Source organism: Triturus cristatus, chromosome 5_2 (genome assembly GCF_964204655.1).
Source record: "Triturus cristatus chromosome 5_2, aTriCri1.1, whole genome shotgun sequence".
Classification (NCBI taxonomy): Eukaryota; Metazoa; Chordata; class Amphibia; order Caudata; family Salamandridae; genus Triturus; species Triturus cristatus.
The window spans coordinates 38,606,544-38,625,957 of NC_140588.1; the positions used below are offsets into that span (position 1 = coordinate 38,606,544).

General features: G+C 42.7%; 1 protein-coding gene across 1 annotated transcript in view; it reads left to right on the plus strand.

Moving 5' to 3' along the window:
• Nucleotides 1–19,414, plus strand: part of CTNNAL1 (catenin alpha like 1) — an 862,216-nt gene that overhangs the window by 364,917 nt on the left and 477,885 nt on the right. The gene's annotated exons all lie outside the window — the stretch shown is intronic.

Consider the following 19,414-nt stretch of genomic DNA (forward strand, 5'->3'; position numbering starts at 1 on the left):
AATCAATATGATGGAGGCATTTAACAAAAAATAGACCGTTAAGCGACAAATGGAGGAAAATCTTGCAGGAATTAGTAAAATAATTCTTCAGAAATATTGATGCAAGCAGGAAATAAAAAAGAATGTCATCTAGCAGCTCAGCTATTCCCAAAATCATACAGGAATGGAAAACAGTTCATTGCAGAACAACATTCTGTTCAAATGTTCACAAAAAGTTAATATTCAGTTTCCCTTGCTTCACCTGCCTCATTTCCATCTTCATCTGCTTCTTGATTTGCACAACGTGCAACTGTAACACTTTGATTTGTAGTATGTATGGGCAGAGGTTTGAATGTGATGATCAGTCTTCTTGCAATTTTTGCACTTGGGGGGGTTTCAGAGTTCAATTTGTATAAGTTTTATTTTCTTGATTTTAATTTTCTTGTTGTTCTTTTTCTTGAAACCTTTGTTCTCCCAGCCCTCTGCACCCACATAGCGAAGTCGATCTTGGCTCTGTGAATCAGCAGCACGTATCACTGTTTCTTCATCTGCAGTATTTATTATTTTCATGTAAGATGCATGGATCCAACACGCACACCTCCACACTTCACAAGAGTGTTCCTCACTAATATGACTTGATAAGCCCCGTTCCACTGAGGATCCAAGTAGGTCTTTCCAACATGTTTCTTCTCCACAATCCAGTCTCCAGGCTCTAGTTCTTGGCAGGGTCCTTTGCTTGCTGAAGGTGTACTTACTTTCACCTGGTGATACCAAGTCATCCAAACCTTGGCATTAATCCAGAACTAGATCATCAGTAATATTTACAAGAACTGCTAAATGAACACCAGGAACCCTCATGGCTCTCCCCATTAACACTTCATGTGGAGTTAATTCTGTGCCTTTGGGGCGCTTCTCGTATTGAATAGGAGAGTAAGAGGATATGGCCATTTCAATGATGTCAAAGAACACACTTGAGTCAACTTTGCTTTCATTGTACTGTTTGCTCTCTCCACTATGACTGATTCTTTGGGATGGTAAATGCAATTGAACTTTTGATCTATTTTCAGTGCCCTGCATAGGACCCTCATATCCGTATTTTTTATGAGTGGCCCAGTCTGATTCTAAAGATGTTGTTAAGCCAAATCAAAGGACCAACTCCCTCAGCAATAGCTTGGCTACAGTGAGTGCATCACAAGGCCTTGTCGGAAATGCTTCAATTCCTCTGCAGAACAAACAAATGACAACTAAGGTGTATCCAAGGTAATTGCAAACTGGCATTTCTACAAAATTGCCTTGTGAAGGGGCCTTTTGATGTTCCCACATGAGACTCAGTCATTCGTGTTCTTCTACCAACATTGACTTACTGACAGAGTATACACCTTTGACACCGTTTTTTAGCTATGTTTCTAAAATGAACATCCCACATGTGCAGGTCTGTGCATGTATTTTACCATTTGAATGAAGTTGCATTGAATCGGGCAAGACAAATCTCCTATCAGTTGACCTTCATTAATCATTTTTATCTTGAACACAACCTGCCTTTTCCCAACTTTTCTTTCTGTCCCATGATCCCATGATGCCTCACTTTGGAAGTCTCTGAGCTGAAGTGATATTGACAAAAAATTGTTACGTTTTTCACTTCTGTTTCCAAATTCTCGTCCATTTCTAATGTACCAGACACAAGAGTGCAGAATTTTGCAACTTTATCTGTGAAGTTATTTTTCATTTAAACCATATCATCATCACTCTTTTGTGCGGCACATTTCACAACAGTAATTTAATTTGAAGCTTTAAAGCTTTCAATAAATCCAAAATGAGTTGGCCAGTCTTTATTGGAATGCCAGTGGATGTCACAAAACCTCCTGGGACCACAATTGTGCAAAATCATGGACTTCGACAAAACCATATTGGCTATTTGTGTAGATTGCTCCACCCAGTTCATTAGCCAAGCAGCATGCTCTTCTAACGGCAATCAGTTCTGCTGCTTGTGCTGAAGGTAAATTACACAAGAATGATGCCTCTACAACATGTGTCCGTATGCAAACTACATATGCTTCTTGAAAAATTCCATGATGACCTCTCAGAGACAAGAACAACCCACAAATAAAATTAAATCAGCCAACTTGAGTGGTACAGCTTGAATGTCCGGTCTTGGGTTGGTGCATAATTAAGTCACATCACTTCAGCCACTTCCTCAGCTTCCTTCCTTGAAAAATGCAAGAGTATGGCAAGATTCAGGGTATACATTGTTTAATTCTCTGCCGCCGAAATGATCTGTTCGTAATTAGTCAAGCGGCTACATCTGAGATGCTGAGTCTGTGTGCAAGTTAGCAATGTCTCGACTACATGTAGAACCAACACAATATGTGTGTACCCCATTACAATTGGCTCACTCTGTACTGTTGCCAAAACAGTAGCTGCAGTGTTCTTTAAACAACCAGCAGGGCATCAGCCACTAGGTCTAACATTGCAGAAAACTGTGAAATGAGTCTTTACACAGATCTATGCTACAGAGTCAGAACAGAAAGTGTGCACCCTTCCTTTTCATGACAAAATAAATAAAAAGACCTTCTCATAATTAACCATTCCAAGAGCAGGTGTGGTACACAAATAGTGTAAGAGCTCCAGGAAGGCTTTTATACAGTCATCGTCCAAGGTAACCGGATAACCAACATCATTGTGATCGGCCTCTATAGGAGCTTCCCATACAAGGAAAAGTTTGGAATCCATCAGTAGTCCACCATTCCTGGGAACATCCTAACTTCTCTTTGTGTAGTTGGTGGGTTAATTCTCAGAATCGCATAAATGCATTCTTTGCACACCTCCCTCTCTCTCTTTTCAATTTGGTATCCCAAATGTACAACATACTTTTGGTAGGATTGCAGTTTAAAAGTGGACGCTTTATGTCAATTTTCAGACAACTGATTAAATAAGCAATTGTATCCAGCTTACAATCCTGTTACAGGACGCCAAGACACGACCCATACCAGAGAGTTGATTTTTAACTTGATTGTTACTAAACTTATGACAAATAAAGCAGCAGGCTGAATAGGCCCAATCCTCCGTCTGAGCTTTCTTCTGTAGGTAGAGATTTCATAGGGGTCTTCTCTGATGTCCTCCATTAGTGGTTGAGTGGCAGCCTTGGGGGAAATAGAAGTTTGAGGCTATGAGTATCTGGCCACAGACACCATAAGATCCCTTCACCAGTATCACCACAAAGTGTTAATTCAGTGCAACATCTTCATTTGTTTAAGGCGGCTCAGATACATCTCACACCTGCTCCATTCAGCATAGACCCACATACAACAAGCCTGTGATGCTCATAGCAGTTCCCCTCACTGGTGAGGATTCTCAAACAACTTTGTGCCCAAAAGTGTAAGACTGATGCATTCAGTGACAATACAGAAAATCAAATGGTCTCAATAGATCTCTCAGACTTACCTGCAGTGCATGCCAAGAGATAGGTATATCCCCACCAGGTACACAAGTGTATTCAACCAGCATACAATAGTGGTTACCCCCTCCTGTGTCATTTGTCTGAACCCGCAACTCTTTTGCAGAGTCGCGGCTGCCTTTTCTTTCTCAACTTTCCCCAGGTACATGAAGATTGCATTGGTTCGTAGAAATCGCTCCTCCCTGTCTTCAAACGATGCAGCCAACCCTAGAGTCCGTGCCACACTGTCCGGTGTCTCTGACTTGGCTCTCTCCAGTTGCACTCCTCCCCCATACTTGTCCATCTTGGTCCTCCTCGCTGCCATCCGCTCCCCACTCCTTTCGAATTCTAGATCATCCTCCTCCTGCACTTTTTCTACCAACATAGGAGCCCGCTATAGCAGGAAAAAGGATTGGACGTCCAACACGACTAGAACACTAGTCGATGTGTATAGAGTGCATCCAGGGTCTCTGCCAGTGTCAGCCACTCCCGGCCCATCATAAGCGCTTTTTTGAATTGGCTGCAATAATGAAAACATCAATGTACAGCACCAGAATGGAGTCTAAAGACAGATTTAACCTTTCTAAATCATACTTCAGTATTTGGAAAAAGAATTAGGTGCTCTCTGCTTTCCCTTGTGGGATTTTACGCCTGACAAAAATTCTATTTGGAAATCAAAAAAATCTAAAACAAAAGATAGGGACTGTTCTCATGAAGAGGGACAGTGAAAGTTGTTTGACACAAATCAGTGTCCATGAACAGTTCTGCATTGGCTTGAATTTGTAACAAAATCCCTGCCTGATTCAGTGCCACAGGACACTGTCATTTATTCTGTGCAAATCCTGCAATGTTCTCCACTTAGCACTATATTGAGAAGTGCTGAGATAAACTTCATTCAGTTTTATAGTGATCTCTACTGCTGTGCACTTTTGATCAACCCAATTTGTTTTCCTGTAAAATCTTAAACCTCCTTTTTCAGTGTGTGCCTTAAATCTGGCAGTAAATCCTCTCGTGTGGGAACTGAAAACAATGTAACCGTTGTCTCCTGTGATTTTATTTTAAAGTCCATGTTATCATCTTTTGTTTGAATACCAACAATATTCAATGTGCAGTAAATCGTCAATTTAACCTGCTCATGGATTACGATCCAACAAACTCACTGGACTCATCTCACTAATTATGAAATCATGATTATTACCACTCGAACCAATTTTAAAAGGAACATGTTCTGACAACTTATTAGACACTTGTTTATTTTAAATGTGTACAACTTGGACTTCTTTTCCTGGGAAGTGTACATTGGGAACTACTGATCTTCCCCTGGATCTAGTAGCACATGTAGCAATTAAAATTGTTACTGGATGGCCATTTTCTTCTCCCTCGATAAAATGACCTTCCTGGTCTATCTCTAGCACTGTACTAAGCATTCCATCCTCCTCCCCTTTCAGGCACTGTCATTGTACCAAGTAGGGCGCATAACTCTGTCCTGTAGCAACCTAGGGCCAGATGTACGATGGCCAAAATAGCGCCTTTCAAATTGCGAGTCTTTTGCAACTCGCAATTTGCGAGCCACTGTTTAGGATGTACAACAGTGTGTAACACACTGTTAGCAATTCCCAATGGGGTCACAAATAGAGAGGCTCATGAATATTAATGAGCCTCTCACAATTTGCGACCCCATTGGGAATGGCCAGCCTCACAGGGATGGTGGCCTGCTGGGGGCAACAGACCACCATGTCTGTGACTGCTTTTCAATAAAGCAGTTTCTTTTTTTTTTAAATGCAGCCCGTTTTCCTTAGAGGAAAACAGGATGCATTTAAAAAAGGAAAAATTAAATGTTTTTGTTTCATGTTTTAAGGGCAGGCAGTGATCCCTGGGATCATTGCCTGCCCTTAAAAAATATTTTCCCCTGCGTTTGAAAAGGGGAAGGGGGCCCCTGGGGAGCCCTTTCCTTTTGTGACCCCATTACCACCCTCTTAAAGAGGGTGGTAATTTGCGAATGTTTTGTGCCGATAATTGCGGACACAAAGCATCTGTACATAGGGTTGTGTACGCTATTAGGAAGGGTACGCCCCTACCTAATAAGGAGTTGCAAAACCCTATTTTGCGAGTCGCATGCGACTCGCAAAATAGGGTTTGTAAATACCCCATGCCATTTTTGCATGCGCAAACAGTTACGCAAACCTGTTTGCGCATGCAGAAATGGTTGTACATCTGGCCCCAGGAGTGTAGCTGAAAACTGTGGAAAATTGTCATTACTGACTGTTTCTGCTGAAATGTAACGTTTACCTGAAATTCTCTTGTAATATTTTGCATAGATTATTGTATGACTGGGGCTGAGGGCATATTCCGATTGAACTGCCTTAAATTCTGCATCTTCTGCACAGAGGCCGTTGGGGCTGTGGCCATTGACTGCATTATCCCATTCTGCAACATCTCACTATTCTACTGCATTTGAGGAACTGTTTGTTACTTATTTTGATATCTATTTGGATTAAATTTGCAAGCCTGTTTCCCGCGACCCTTTTTACCAAACTGCGACATGCTCCTGATTATGCTTAAACCTTGTTAGAATTGATATTAATGTTACCATTATTGTTTGTAAAGTCTCTACCTCTACCACTATTTCCACCTTGCACAAATTGCAATCGGCGATGGTGCTTAAAAGACTCGATCCCATGTTTTTGAACTTTGAGTCACCGTCACCCTTTCTTTTTTCATTTTCTTTTTCGCATTGCAACAATCACTACAATACCTTTCATAGGCAAGAAACCTTTCTAATGATTTGGACACACTGGTCTCCAGGTGCAATCCCAACACAAAAGCTAAAACAAATCTCAACGCCCCTTCTTTTGCTAGATCATTGACTCCACTGTGCTTCCTGTAAATCTGCATTAATCGCTGATAATGTGCATGCGCTGACTCATCTGAGGTTTGTGCTTCTTTCATGATTTCTGACCAATTGCCTTGTTTCTGAAAACCTTTCCTTTTAAATGCTCAATAACCTTTTTATATTTCTCTGTGAGAATTGGAAAAGGCTTATTACTTGGTCCAACTCACTGTGGTTTTTCCTCAGGCCACTGAACAATAATGTTATACTGGATCCATTAACCTTTAGGTACTACAATTTAACGCAACACATCTAGATACTCCCAATGCACCTTTCAAATACTCACAATTATCTCTACCTTAGCATACCACTTTTCTGGCTTCTCTCTAAGCTTCAGGAAATTCTTAAAAAACCCCACAAGTCACTTCTTGACCAAGGCACAGACACATATGCTCCTTCAGTCACTACCTTTGACAGAAATAATTTTTCAAAAGTCATTTCGCATTCAGAATCACTCATACTCACATTTCTTTTTATTTAACGCTTTTTTGATTTTCCAGACTTACCAGGATCTTCTGTCTATTTGTCTATGTATCTCATCACTTTCCGTGATCCTCTAATTATATTGAGGAACTCTCTCAGATTCTCCAGTAAAAGCTGAATCTTCTTTTTTTCTGTAATTCAGTTTCGTTCTAAAATTCTCATGAATTTTTTTTTTTTCAAATCCACTTTCAATTCTTCAGCCAATTTTTCAAACCCTTCAAATGCACGATGAACACACTTCCCTGCATCTGCACCACAATTTGCCTATTCATCTTTATCATGTTTTGAAATTTTGTCATTAAAAAATCCTGTTTCTGCCATGATTTCTAGATCATCTTTAGGTTTGAAAACATTATTCTCCAACGCTTCAACCTCACTTTTTGAGGACGGACCGGGCTCTAGTTCCTCTCACCTTACATTCTGCTTTCCTACTCCCATTTCCTACACTTGCCCATGAGTCTTATTAAATGGAGATAGTCTTGCATCAATCAACACAGAATGTATAAGCTCATCCTCTTTCTCAGAATCACTCACATTCTCTTCCTTTCCTCATCTTTAATATTGTTTTTGTTGTCTTTTGTTTTATTTTTGGCTAAATCACCGGCAAATACAGGAAACTTACCCACAGTCCCCAGCATATTCGTTCCCCATGCCTTCTGCCAAAAACTTAATCTCGCATCCAACCAGTGGGTAATAGCTTTTCCTATCTGAGCCTAAAGCAGTTTCTTATGTGCCTTTTAATTCACCACATATATCCCTCGTATTGTATGCTTTGAAATGCGCAGGTCTTGGCTGCGGCTTCATCTCGAACATGACATGCCTCAGATTCTCAATTTTCTTTTCGCATCAAACATATAATTCACAGGAAATGCCATGATCCACTAGCATTTAATGGGTGGGTGCACCAATTGAAGGCTCTGCCTCTCCTCATTCATTAGGAATCTTTGATTTATCCATACTTCACAATATGTGTAATACTAACACAACCATTCACAATACGACCTCAAAACAAAACACTATTCAGAGTATGCAATATCAGTGCGCACAAACCTTTGCCTATCTCGACTCGAGAAGGAAATGAATTACACCCAAAAAATGAATAGTACATTCTAGCACTATCAATTACACCAAGATAGGTTTTAGACCAGCGGAAACTTACCCTTCAAGTCAGAGTGTCTGTCCTCAAGCACAGAATAAACACCACTACTTATAAATTGTTTTATTCGCATTTAGACTATTATGGATCTTAGAAACTTCAACTTATAAACTGGCGTCACAACTTTAGTTAGCAGACAACTTCATGTAAATCAAGTTCCCCATAAATCCGACACTTTTACACCTAAATCTAAAAAAAACTAAACCTTTAGATACAAATCACATAAAATTGCGATGTCTCTTCATCAAAAGGCATAATCCTATACAGGTTTAGTGATTCATGCAACACATTACAATGTAATACAGCATCATTTTACATTTTCAACGCATACACTTAACACATTACCATTGACATACAAACATTACACCTTTGCTAGACATCACACATCTCACAAAGCTCTAATAATACCACCTACCAACAACATTTACATCACTCAAGACAATAAATAATTCCTGGATTCTCCAAGTTCTGAATATTTTGGGAGTCCGTAAAGTTTCACTAATTAGATTAATTATTCTTAATTAGATTAATTGGGACAGTGCTTGCATTCCCCACCTAAAATATGTCAATGCTCTAATTAAAATAATTAAGAGGGTCCAGGCGTTGGATTGGGGCTGTCTGAGCCTCATAAGACTAAGCCTTATGCAATTAAATGAAACCTCCTCAAGACAAGAATCCAAGTCAAAATCATAAAGGTTTGTTCAAAATTAAGTTAATTACGGAAGGCAAAAAGTAATTACTTAAATCGTGGAGAATCCACAGTTGTAAAAATTCAAAATCTAATAATGCAAGAGAATTAACATAAAGTCGATCACTGAAGTAAGTAGCAACCAGAAACAAGGTGTAATATAAATTAAAAGGGAATTATAGGAAAAAAAGTATTCGATGAATACCAGTGGCCCTGCTAAGACTCAAATCCACTAAGATTCACAGTTCCCTTCAAAAACAACTTAATTATAAGTACAAATTCCCACTGTAACAATCAATGTTACGTTCCGCAGAGAGTCAGTTATACTAAAAATCAATAACGATCTGACATACACATGATACAGAGTTCCTCATTTATTGCAGTTCTTCTTTGTCAAATATCTTTGAGCAGTTACTTCAAGAAATATATTGTTCAAACTGGACAACACATATGTACAGTATTCAAGTGCTACAGTACTCGAAATTCTAACATCAAAAAAGGTAATCAACTTTAATAATGACAGTTCCATAACTTGGTTTACAATCCAAATATGAGTGGTTCAACTATCTCAGTTCTGACAATATGTTAACTAGACTGCATTTTAGTGTGAGACGCAATTTTGATTAGGATGAGTCATCTCTGCCACTCATCCTGTGCTTCCCCCTGCACATATCATTTTCCCCCAAGCTCCACAGTACACAATTAAGCTGAAATATAGGAGATGTCTACTGTTATCCTTGTTCTGTTCATGATGAACTTTTTCATTAGCTCAGATGCAACATGCAACGTGTTGCCATGTCTTCCGTTTCTTTTCTGAGATTTATTACGTAACATGTCATAGTCAATGTATCTTGTTCTGTTTGAACTTCTCCAGATGATAATAGCATAGAGGGTGCTGAATAATTATTCATGTAATAGGTTAGTGCTTAGGTGTTAAGCTAGTGTGATGTTTATGTGCTCTGATTTGCGTAAGAACTGATGCATTCGCTCACAGCATGACAGATGTAGAGAAGGTCTCATTTTCTGTGCAAGAATTGTGTACAAAATCCCTTGATTTTGGAGGTGAACCAGAAGACTTTCCTGTTCTACTAGAGATGCTGTCCGATTCATTTCTGATTTTGCTGTCCATTGAGACCTAAAATATTTTCTACTTTTTACACACTGTATAACTCTGCATTTGAGAGCCTTCATGGCATTCACTACACTGCTTATTTTTTAAGTGAAGTCAATGAACACATTGTAGTTTGCTTGATTTGAAGGTTTTGGGAGGTGCCCTAATGTGGGACACATTCCCTCATGAAATTAAGGTTAACATCATCTGTAGTCCAGTAAATTGTGGGAAATCTGATTGAGTTACGTTTTAGGGTGTCCCAAGTTTGAGGTACCATTTTTCCCCACACTTCCACCTGCTCCTCTGTTGCTCTCCCAACCTTGCTGGCATTTATTTCAAGGTTCCTGCGGCTACATATTACTGCTGGGCACTCTGTTTCAACAGAAGTGCTTTCGCTCACTTAAAGTGCCTTTTTTTATTGACCAATCTAAGTGGTGCCTACCATCTTAGAATGGGCAATACAAAAGAAAAGAAAAGGCGTTTGCCTCATTCTGTAGTCATGCACACGCGTGTTGACGTGTGTGCGAGCCTACACAAGGCTGTGACCGCCAACAGCAGCCATGTCATTTCACCTTTTTTTGTCAAACAAACATTGTATTTTTTACGGATGCTGTTCACCATCTCCAAAAAGTATTGGCTATACGAAAAGGTCCCAATTGAGAGAACTATTTGCTTATTATTCTTTGTAATTGTTCGTATGAAAAATAACAGTATTGACAGATATTTAGTATGTTTGCAGTCCAGTATTTTAGGTTGTTGTATGTTTTATACGGAGTCATTTACTTATGGGCAGTACTTTCCTTTGGGTCCACAAGTCCTTTCTTTTTTTCTACAATGCTTTCCAAGTGTTGGAAACAATAATACCTTCACTCTAGTGTTTCCTGAATCAAACACAGTTATGGCACAAGGCCACCAACCGAGTCCCAGTAGCTTTCACTTCCCATTCATCAGAACCACATGGACTGACTGAAAATTCATCCTGACAAGTACAAATGATTGAGGGAAAAGGGACAAACGTTTTTATTACTAATGTCAGGCATGGCCAAATTAAATTTTGTAGGCTGTATTGGAAACTGTAAAGAGTCAACTAAAGTTTCAGCGTAAAGTTTTTCTCTTAGTGAGCCTTTAACCTAAACTGTAGTCAAGAGCAAGCTCCAGCAAGCCAAAATATGTTTGCATCATTAACCACTTGATTACTAAGAGCCACCTACTTAGCTGTGGCTTACATTATTTTCCTGTTATTTACCAACATTGCTTCGCATGCCCGCAAAAATTAAATTAATACAAACATGAAAAATATGCATTTTTGATACCCATTCAAGAATGAGTTCAGGAAAAGATTGCTTCCCAAAAAGTTGCAATGGGTTGGACACAGTTTTTGCAAAAACTGTTTCTTGTTGACATTCTCTTCTAATAGTAGATGTAGTTTTATGCATACCATGTGATACCAGTGAACGCCATACCATCCGATATGCCCTCTCTCTTGACAATACCATAAGCACCTCATGTGTGGATGGTCATACTGTACAGGAAACAACCGGATATAAACTGTGACCAGGTTCAGTGAATTCTGGAAGCACATTTTTCCCAAAGTAGGTTGTTTTAAGCTCATCATTCAGGGAGTGCTTGATATTTTAAGAAACCTACTAACTGCAGACAGTTTAAAAAATAGACATCCATAGAAAAGCAAGGAAGGTGTGACTTTTGTCGCTTGTGGAACATTTCCTGAGCAATTATGTCGTGCAAACCTCAAAATATTTTCAAAAACCTTTATTTCCTCAAATTAAAGAATAGGAGAACACAAAATTCACTGTCAGCAGCAGGTCATAAAACATCATGCATTCCCAAATCTAAAAAACAGCATTTTACCTTTGTGCTTTGGTATACCACACAAGAAAAGAACGGGAACGACCTGAAGCCATTCCAAGTGTATTTTAGGCACTCATTTTCTGCAAAAATTTAGCAAGAGGTCAATGATGGTGCAGATTTTCCTGTACCTGAAGCTCCCTTATGTGGTAATCGCACAGAGTCTTCCATTGGTCGTATGGACCTTTAGTTGTCAACTGAAAGCGTATGAAAGGAGCCAGCATCAGAAATACATTTCAGTAACTGTGAAACCAATGTGGCTTCACAATGAGGACAGAGAGGTTGGCCTCTAAACCATGAAGGTTTATTAGCACATTTTAGTCAGGTTACAAACAACCGTCTTTTAATAAAATCAATGTATCCAAAAGCTGTACTTAACCATGTAATTATGCAGTCTGAATTTGTATATTATAAAGAAGCAGATGCAAACTATAACAAGGTACAAAGCACAGACTATAAAGTAGATAGGTTCCATATAGGAACCTCTCTAATCTAAATAAAGCTTCAAACGTGACAAAGGGTAGTTAGTAGAGGTAGATGTCAACATCAGCGGAACTAAATTACAGTTCTCGGGAATGGAACAGGCATTCAAACATAAAGCTCAACACCCTCAGCAAGAGGAATCTGCAGAGCTGATAGAGGTCTACTGTTAGCGAAGGCAGGACAGGATCTGCTAACTGTTCTAAGAAACACACAATTAATGCACAGCAGAAAGTTCTGGAAGCTCCGTCTCACAGACTCCCTCTGGACTACCCAATCAGAATGTGAAGTTCTTTTCTTTTATTTGTGTTGTAATGTTTTGATTGTTGCAAAAGCGGTGTACAACAGGATTTCAAATGCAGGTATACAACAGTATGTCAAACATAATTAGAATACTATGGTTAATCACAATAGGTAGTGAAACTAGTGGCAGGGGTTTAGGAAGGGACGGGGCGAGGGAGAGAGCATCTGTAGTGTAAAGGGGAGTGCGCGGGACAGGGATGAGGGGTTGATATCTGATCCTTTGTCTATTCTATCATTGTATGCCGGGCCTCGTCTGTAGGTCGGTGGGGGCGCAGAGGGGATTGGCGCTTGTCTAGTTCGAACAATGTGGCGGTCCATATAGAAATGCCGCCTCAAGTTGCGGTGAGGGTAAAGAGAGGGAGGAGTATGTACCAGGGGCTCGCACGCGATGCAGGAGAAGGGACGGGGGAAGACCTAAGTGGTTGGAGGGATATCGTTGTCCATGTCACTAGTCCCAAGTCGAGGGTCGCTCTAGGAGGGGAAGGGGGAAGGGCAATGGGGTGGGCACAGAGAGGAAGGGTGAGAGGGGGGTGGTCGACAGGTAAGGGGACTTTCCAGGACCCTAGTACGGGAGAGTGCTCAGTGCATAGATGTATGGTGTTGGGGGACTTTGCAGTGTGTAGGAGGTGGCGTTGCGGTCGTGATCGTTTTGGCGAACCTCTAAGGTCATGCACGAGGAGAACGGGGGGAGTGAAGGAGAGCTGGAGGGGCATGGACGTACCCAGGGTGTCCCATACATATGTCCAGAGAGGTTGGATTGAGGGGCAGTCACACAGGATGTGAGCATGTCGCATTGGGTAGCCTCGCATCGCCGGCTGTTCGACTGAGGTAAAAGACCAGCCCTTTGTACTGAAGGGATGGGGCGAGGAAGGGAGAGGTTGGGGTGGAGGGGAGAGGAAAGGAAAGGAGTGGGTAGGGCTTGGATAGAAAGGGATGAGGTAGGGCAGGTGGGCAAAGAAAGCCGGACACACTGTAGGGGTTTCAGTGGGTGGAGATCGGCCTGATGATATTCAGAGGGAGCCTCGCTTTTCTGGGTCAAACTAGGGAGGGGGCAGAGGATGGGGACAGGGAAGGGGCGGTAAAGGGGAGGTTGGTGGTTAAGATACATGGTGGGGAGTGCAAAGAGGATCGTAGCACTCAGGGCGTTAGACGTTGTTCTGCGGGTCTAGGCTTGCGGAAGCGGTGCGCAGGGAGGGCACCTTCCAGGGTCGAGGCAGGTGGGGAGGCACACAAGCTTGTGTGACTGATTGTATAAACTTGCGGGGGTAGTGATGGGAGGCAAAGGGTTCGAGGTTTCTCAAGGCAGATGTTTGGCAGCAGGTCATTTCCCCAGCATGGGGAACAGCGCCAAGAGGATGTCTTCATAGGGAGAGGGTGTGTAGGCCTCTCTTGGGTGATAGGATGGTACACAGGAGCATACAGTGATCATAGGGGTGGAGGGGCTATGTGCCGATGCAGTACAATGAAAAACATTCTAAACCAGCATCAGCGTAAGAAGAGCAGACAGAGAACAAAAAGAAAGGCATTAAACAATCATTGAGAGATACAGGAATAAAGAGCTAGGCAATGTAAAAGGCATGCTGGTAGTCAGCCATCTGCTGCCTTCAGTCTTCTTCACTCCAACTGCAGTCCCTTTCAGGTACCGGAATCGTCTTGGTTGCTGGGGTCTTAGGTGCCGATCTCTTGAGCAGAGGCAGGTTTTAGGGGAGAGCGGGACTTATCTCTATTGTGTTCATTTGTGAGTGCAGTCACTGCCTGGAGAGCCTGATCTCTGTCTCCCTGGGAGCGAGCAGACCTGCTGTGATCCCTGCCTCTGTGTTGGGAGCCCCTGAGGTCCCGTCGGTGGGTGCTTGAGGCTGTAGCGTGGGTGGGTTGTGACAGTGCTTGCCCCTCTGAGGTAGTAGGGGAAGTGGTGTCCATGTCCTGGTTGGAGAAGTCATTAAGGAAGCTATGCAGGTCCTCGGGGTCAAAGAAGTCCCTTGCTTTCCCATCTCTGGTGATCCGTAATCGACCCGGTACGAAGAGTCTGTACTTCATGTCCATTTGTTGAAGCATGGAGCTGAAGGATAGGAAGGCTTTGCGGCGTTCATTGGTTTCCCTGGAGAAATCCACCGCCATCCGCACTTCATGACCCTCGTACGCATATGGGCTGTGGGTCCGGGCCGCTGAGATCAGCTGTCTCGCCAGTTCGTGCTGCTAAAAACAGGCAATGAGAGGTCTTCGACGAGTGGATGCCCCCTTTTTGGTGGACCTATGCTGTGGGCTCACTGTATCTCGAAGGGAGGATCAAAGGATAGGCCTGTGAGTGCTGGCAGCATGTCTCTGAGGAAAGTTTGAGGGTCCGTCTTTTCTGCGGATTCCAGAAAACCAAGAAAGGGCACATTGTCCTGCCGGCTCCAGTCCTCCAAATCGATTACATTGCTGCAGAGAATTAAGAGTTCCTGGTCTCGCTCCGGCAGTGCTTGAGTGCGGTCCTCCAGCATGGAGACTCTCTGCGTCAGGCCGTCCACCCTGGTCTGGAAGCTTGCGATGTCCAATTGGATAGATTTAGATTCCGACGTCAGTGTGGAGATGTTCGCATCCATGCCCTCCAGTTGCTGACCCACAGCTGTAATCTCTTGTAGGATTCGCTCCATGGTGGGGTCTGGGGCGCTAGTAGGCGTGGATCGAGGCAGGTCTGGGGCAGAAGGAGTCACACCCGAGGGGGCAGACGTGAAGCGAGGCAAGTTTAGAGCTTTGGAGAAAAGCAACCGTCTGGCAAGTTCGCCTGTGGTCTTGCCAGGCGACATCTCCTGACCTCCGCAGGTAGTGGGCTCTCTGTGACAGACCAGGAGGAGGGGGGAGACTGGTGACAACAGTGATCATGGAGCAGGTTACAGATGATGGAATGACTCTCAAGCCAAAGATCCTAGTTTGCTGTAGTGGTTCTGCGCTGGCTGCTCAGGGGTTCAACAGGGGCCATGTCTTCTGTGAGGGGAGGGCAGCAGACTCTTCTCATATGTCAAGGGCCTCCAGACATTTGCTTCGCTCAGGGTAGCGGCTTTTCGTTATGTATGGGAAAAGGATAGTTCTGCTTACAAGAAGTAGGAAGGGTTGTGTTCCCCATTTTGGCCAGCCGTGTTGTAGTAGGAGGCAGGCAAGCGTGTCGTGGGGGGACCCAGCAGGGTCTTTGCACTGTATGCTGCGATCAAGGGGGCCACTCACCGCTAGTCCAGTAAAACACATGTTTACCAGGGGCATTGTAAAAGCCGGAAGCAGGGGTTCAACTGGCCCAGTTTAGCAGATGAGCAGAGCCTTGATCGTGTGCACTGACCTTGGGTGGTTTCCACTTGCAGGCAAAGGCCGGTTATATCGGACAAGGGATGCCGCCCAGGTGAGGTGAGTTGCAGGCCTCCGTAGACCCTCCACCCAGGTCTCACCCAATGCTGATTGGGCTTATCTTAGGGCCGGTAATTTGTGCCTGTCAGCGCAGCAGGGCACTCTCCTTGTGCCTCACCAACAGTGACCCAGTGGGGGGTGTATCTCCAGCTCAAGCCCCCACCGTACTGGATGCAGGAGCCATGGTGTCCTGGGGTTTGGGCGTCGATGCCCGGTGTCTGTTGGTCTTGTGTGGGCTCCCTACACTGGCGTAGACTGTAGTCTCCTTAACCTGCGCTGTCAGATGCATTGGGGTGGGGGATGACGCTGGGGCTGCAAGCCAGGCCCCCACCTTTGGAGGAAGAAGAAGTCTGGTGCAGTCTCTGCGGGGATGCGATGGTGCTGGCTGCCCTTAGTTAAGATTGAGCCCCTCTGGGGGCTGTGCATTCAATCAGCCCCTGTTAGGTCCTGGTAGCGCACCCGTTTGGCATCTCCCCACTTCAGGGTGATGACAGACAGCCCAGTGAGCGCAGCGCGGGGAGCTGAGCCCACGTAAAGGCCCAACCACAGGGTGCGACTTGGCAGAAAGCAGCCGAGCTGGGGCCTAGCGAGCCCTTCAGGACCGGGCTTTGCTTCTCTTGTCACCACCTCTGCTGCACTGTCATTGGAGGTTGCTGGGAGGTGCAGAGGTGAGGGGGCCTGAGTGGATGGGTCTCCGCTGTATGAGAGATGCCGCGACCGCCTTCCAGGGCCCGTCCGCGCGCAGAGTTCCTGTGTCAAGCGGCCATCTCTTTGTGGCCAGACCACTCCCCCAGGAGGTAAAGTTCTAACTCATTTAGAGAATTCAATTATTATAATATGGATATATATATATATATATATATATATATATATATATATATATATATATATATATATATATATATATATATATATATATATTTTAAAAATATTTTATTTGAAAAGTTTTATAAAGCGCAAGCATAACTCGACAGGCTATCAGAGCGCTGTACATGTAAGCAAGCCATAAAAGAAGTTAAGCAGGCATAAGGTGATCATATTAGATCTAAAGAATCAAAGCATAACATGGTTGAAAGGTAGATCTGTGCTGTAAAACATGAGATAAAAGTTATTTTAGTGAGTTCAAATCTATAATTGCAGGCAGCTTTTCAGGAGCAAACCTTTGACTTCTTTTTTGAATGAGGCGGTAGAAGGGTTAGCTCTGATTTTGGGGAGAAGAGCGTTCTTTATTCCTGGAGCGGGCCGTAAAAGGCGTGGTTTTACGTTTTCTTATTCTTTAATTTTTTTTGTTTCAGTAGTTGAGTGTTTGAGCTTCTTAGGGTCCGGTTCTGACCAGATACTTCGATTTTTTTTTTGCTATGTAAATTGGAGTATTTTAATTAAGTGCTTTGTGCATCAGGCAGGCTATCTTGAACCGGATCCTTGTTTCGAGAGTGAGCCAATTGAGTTGAGTTATATGTGGTGTGATTTGATCACATTTTCATGATCCTGTGATGAGTCTGGCTGCTGAGTTCAGTGTAGCCCTTAGGGGGAGGGCAATGGGGCTTTAGTTAGCCCCACCAAGGTTGCAGTTCTGTAGTCTAGGCGGGAAGTAACTAGGGATTGGACTGCTAGCTGCACGTCATCAGTCAGCAGGAATGGTTTGAGTTTCCTTATTGTGTTGAGCAGGTGATTGGCTCCTCTAGAGGTGGCACTGATGTGGTCATGAATATTAAGGTGTTTATCCAGAGTTATGCCTAACGATTTAGTGAAGTCCACAACACGAGGAGCGCAGTTAAGCGTCGTTAACTGTTTGAGCCAGTCTTAAATGGAGGCAGAGTGATTTTGGGGAGCAATCAGGAGGATTCCCGTCTTGAGCGTATTTAGCATAAAGTGATTGTGAGTCAATATTGAGTTTTCAGAAGAGCAGAGTTAAGAGTTTTGTTTTGCTAATAACTTTGGCACCATTTGACAATTCTTCACGAAATTCTCAAAACTAATGTGCCAGTCACTTTAGCTGCTGTCTATAAAGTGTAGGGTTGATCGGTCAAGCGGGGGCCAAGAAAAAGGGGTGATCCCAAAATGTATTTCCCCCTTGCTATTTCCCATAGAGATTTCAGAGATTGCTACAGCCCGAACTGCTGAATGGAACAAAACCAAATTTGGTCCAGAAAGAGTACTTTTTATAATTTGGTGTAAATCTATTCAGTAGTTTTGGAGTTATTAAAGTAAAAAGATGTATATACATCTAGAGACGCAAATATGCAGATCCATGCGCCAACAGCAATGCCACGATTGGCTGGCCGCAACCTGTTAGGAAAGTGGCGGCTGCCATTGTGCATCGGGACATGGTTTCCAGGGGAGGAAAATAAAATGTAAAAGTGATAAAAGGGGTCAGGGTAGAGGTACCCTGATCCCATGGGACTGATGGAGGGGTCAGTGAGAGACCCCTCATGGGCCAGAAATTGTCCAAAAACTGGATTATTTTTAGCGCATGAGCATCGACCCAGATCCTCGGATCCTCATGGATTTGGGTGGATCCACAGATCCAAATCCCAATTTTAAAAAAAACACATACACCCACATACACACACTCACAGACCCATGCACATACTCACACCCACTTACAGTTACTCACAAATCCACTCAAACACTCACACAACCATTCACACACCCCCGTAAAGTCACTCACACATCCACTCACAGACCCACAAAACCACCCACTCAACCACACCCACTCACACACCCACAAAGTCAATCACACAGCTACTCACACACCCACAAATGGACAGTGATACACTTATAGAAATTGCTATGGCATATGTTTGTATTAAATGTGTTGTTTTAGTATTGAATGTGTGCAATATAACTGGCTGGCCCCTTATTTGTCTGAGGGTTCGCGACGGATCTTTAGATCCATAGAATGCATTTATAGAAAGGATACATAAGTTACCTTACCTTCATTTTAAAATGTCTACTTTTAAAATATATAATAAGAATGACCAAGTGAATAAAATGGATTTATAAACTTGTGAAAATGTATATTAGTGAGTTGAAGTTATGGGTCAAATCGTGATGCAATGTATATATATTTTTTAAAACGGTGAAATTCACACAAAAAACAAAGGTTACTGGGACTCATAGCTAGGAAATAGCATTTAAAAAATGTAGAGATTTACTAAAAAAAAACAAAGGTTACAGGTATGTTATAGTTAGGTTCATATTTTACACACTCAAAAGCATAGAAATTCTGCAGTTATAGTTATTTCAAGTAACTATAACACATGCCCTTAAGTAACTATACCTCCTGCCCTCACCATGCACTGATAATTACCCCACATATTACATCAGTCATGACATCTTCTATGATATAAATATCACTGCAACATTTGCAATGAAATTATTGATGAGAAAACTGTGCATGGTGGGTGCGTGAGTTATAGTTACCTTAGGGTACGAGTTATAGTTACTTGAGATAACTATAACTGCTGAATTTGTGTAAGTAAAATTTTAACCTTTGGATAATGTTTCCACATAATAATGCACATTATCCAAAGGCGGTACAAGGAGGAGCACAGGTCACTCACGGCTCCAGACGCATCACTTGGGCCCTAATCAAGGAGGCTCTTTCTGTCCCTGGAGTCGCCATCACACACGTGACCTCCCCC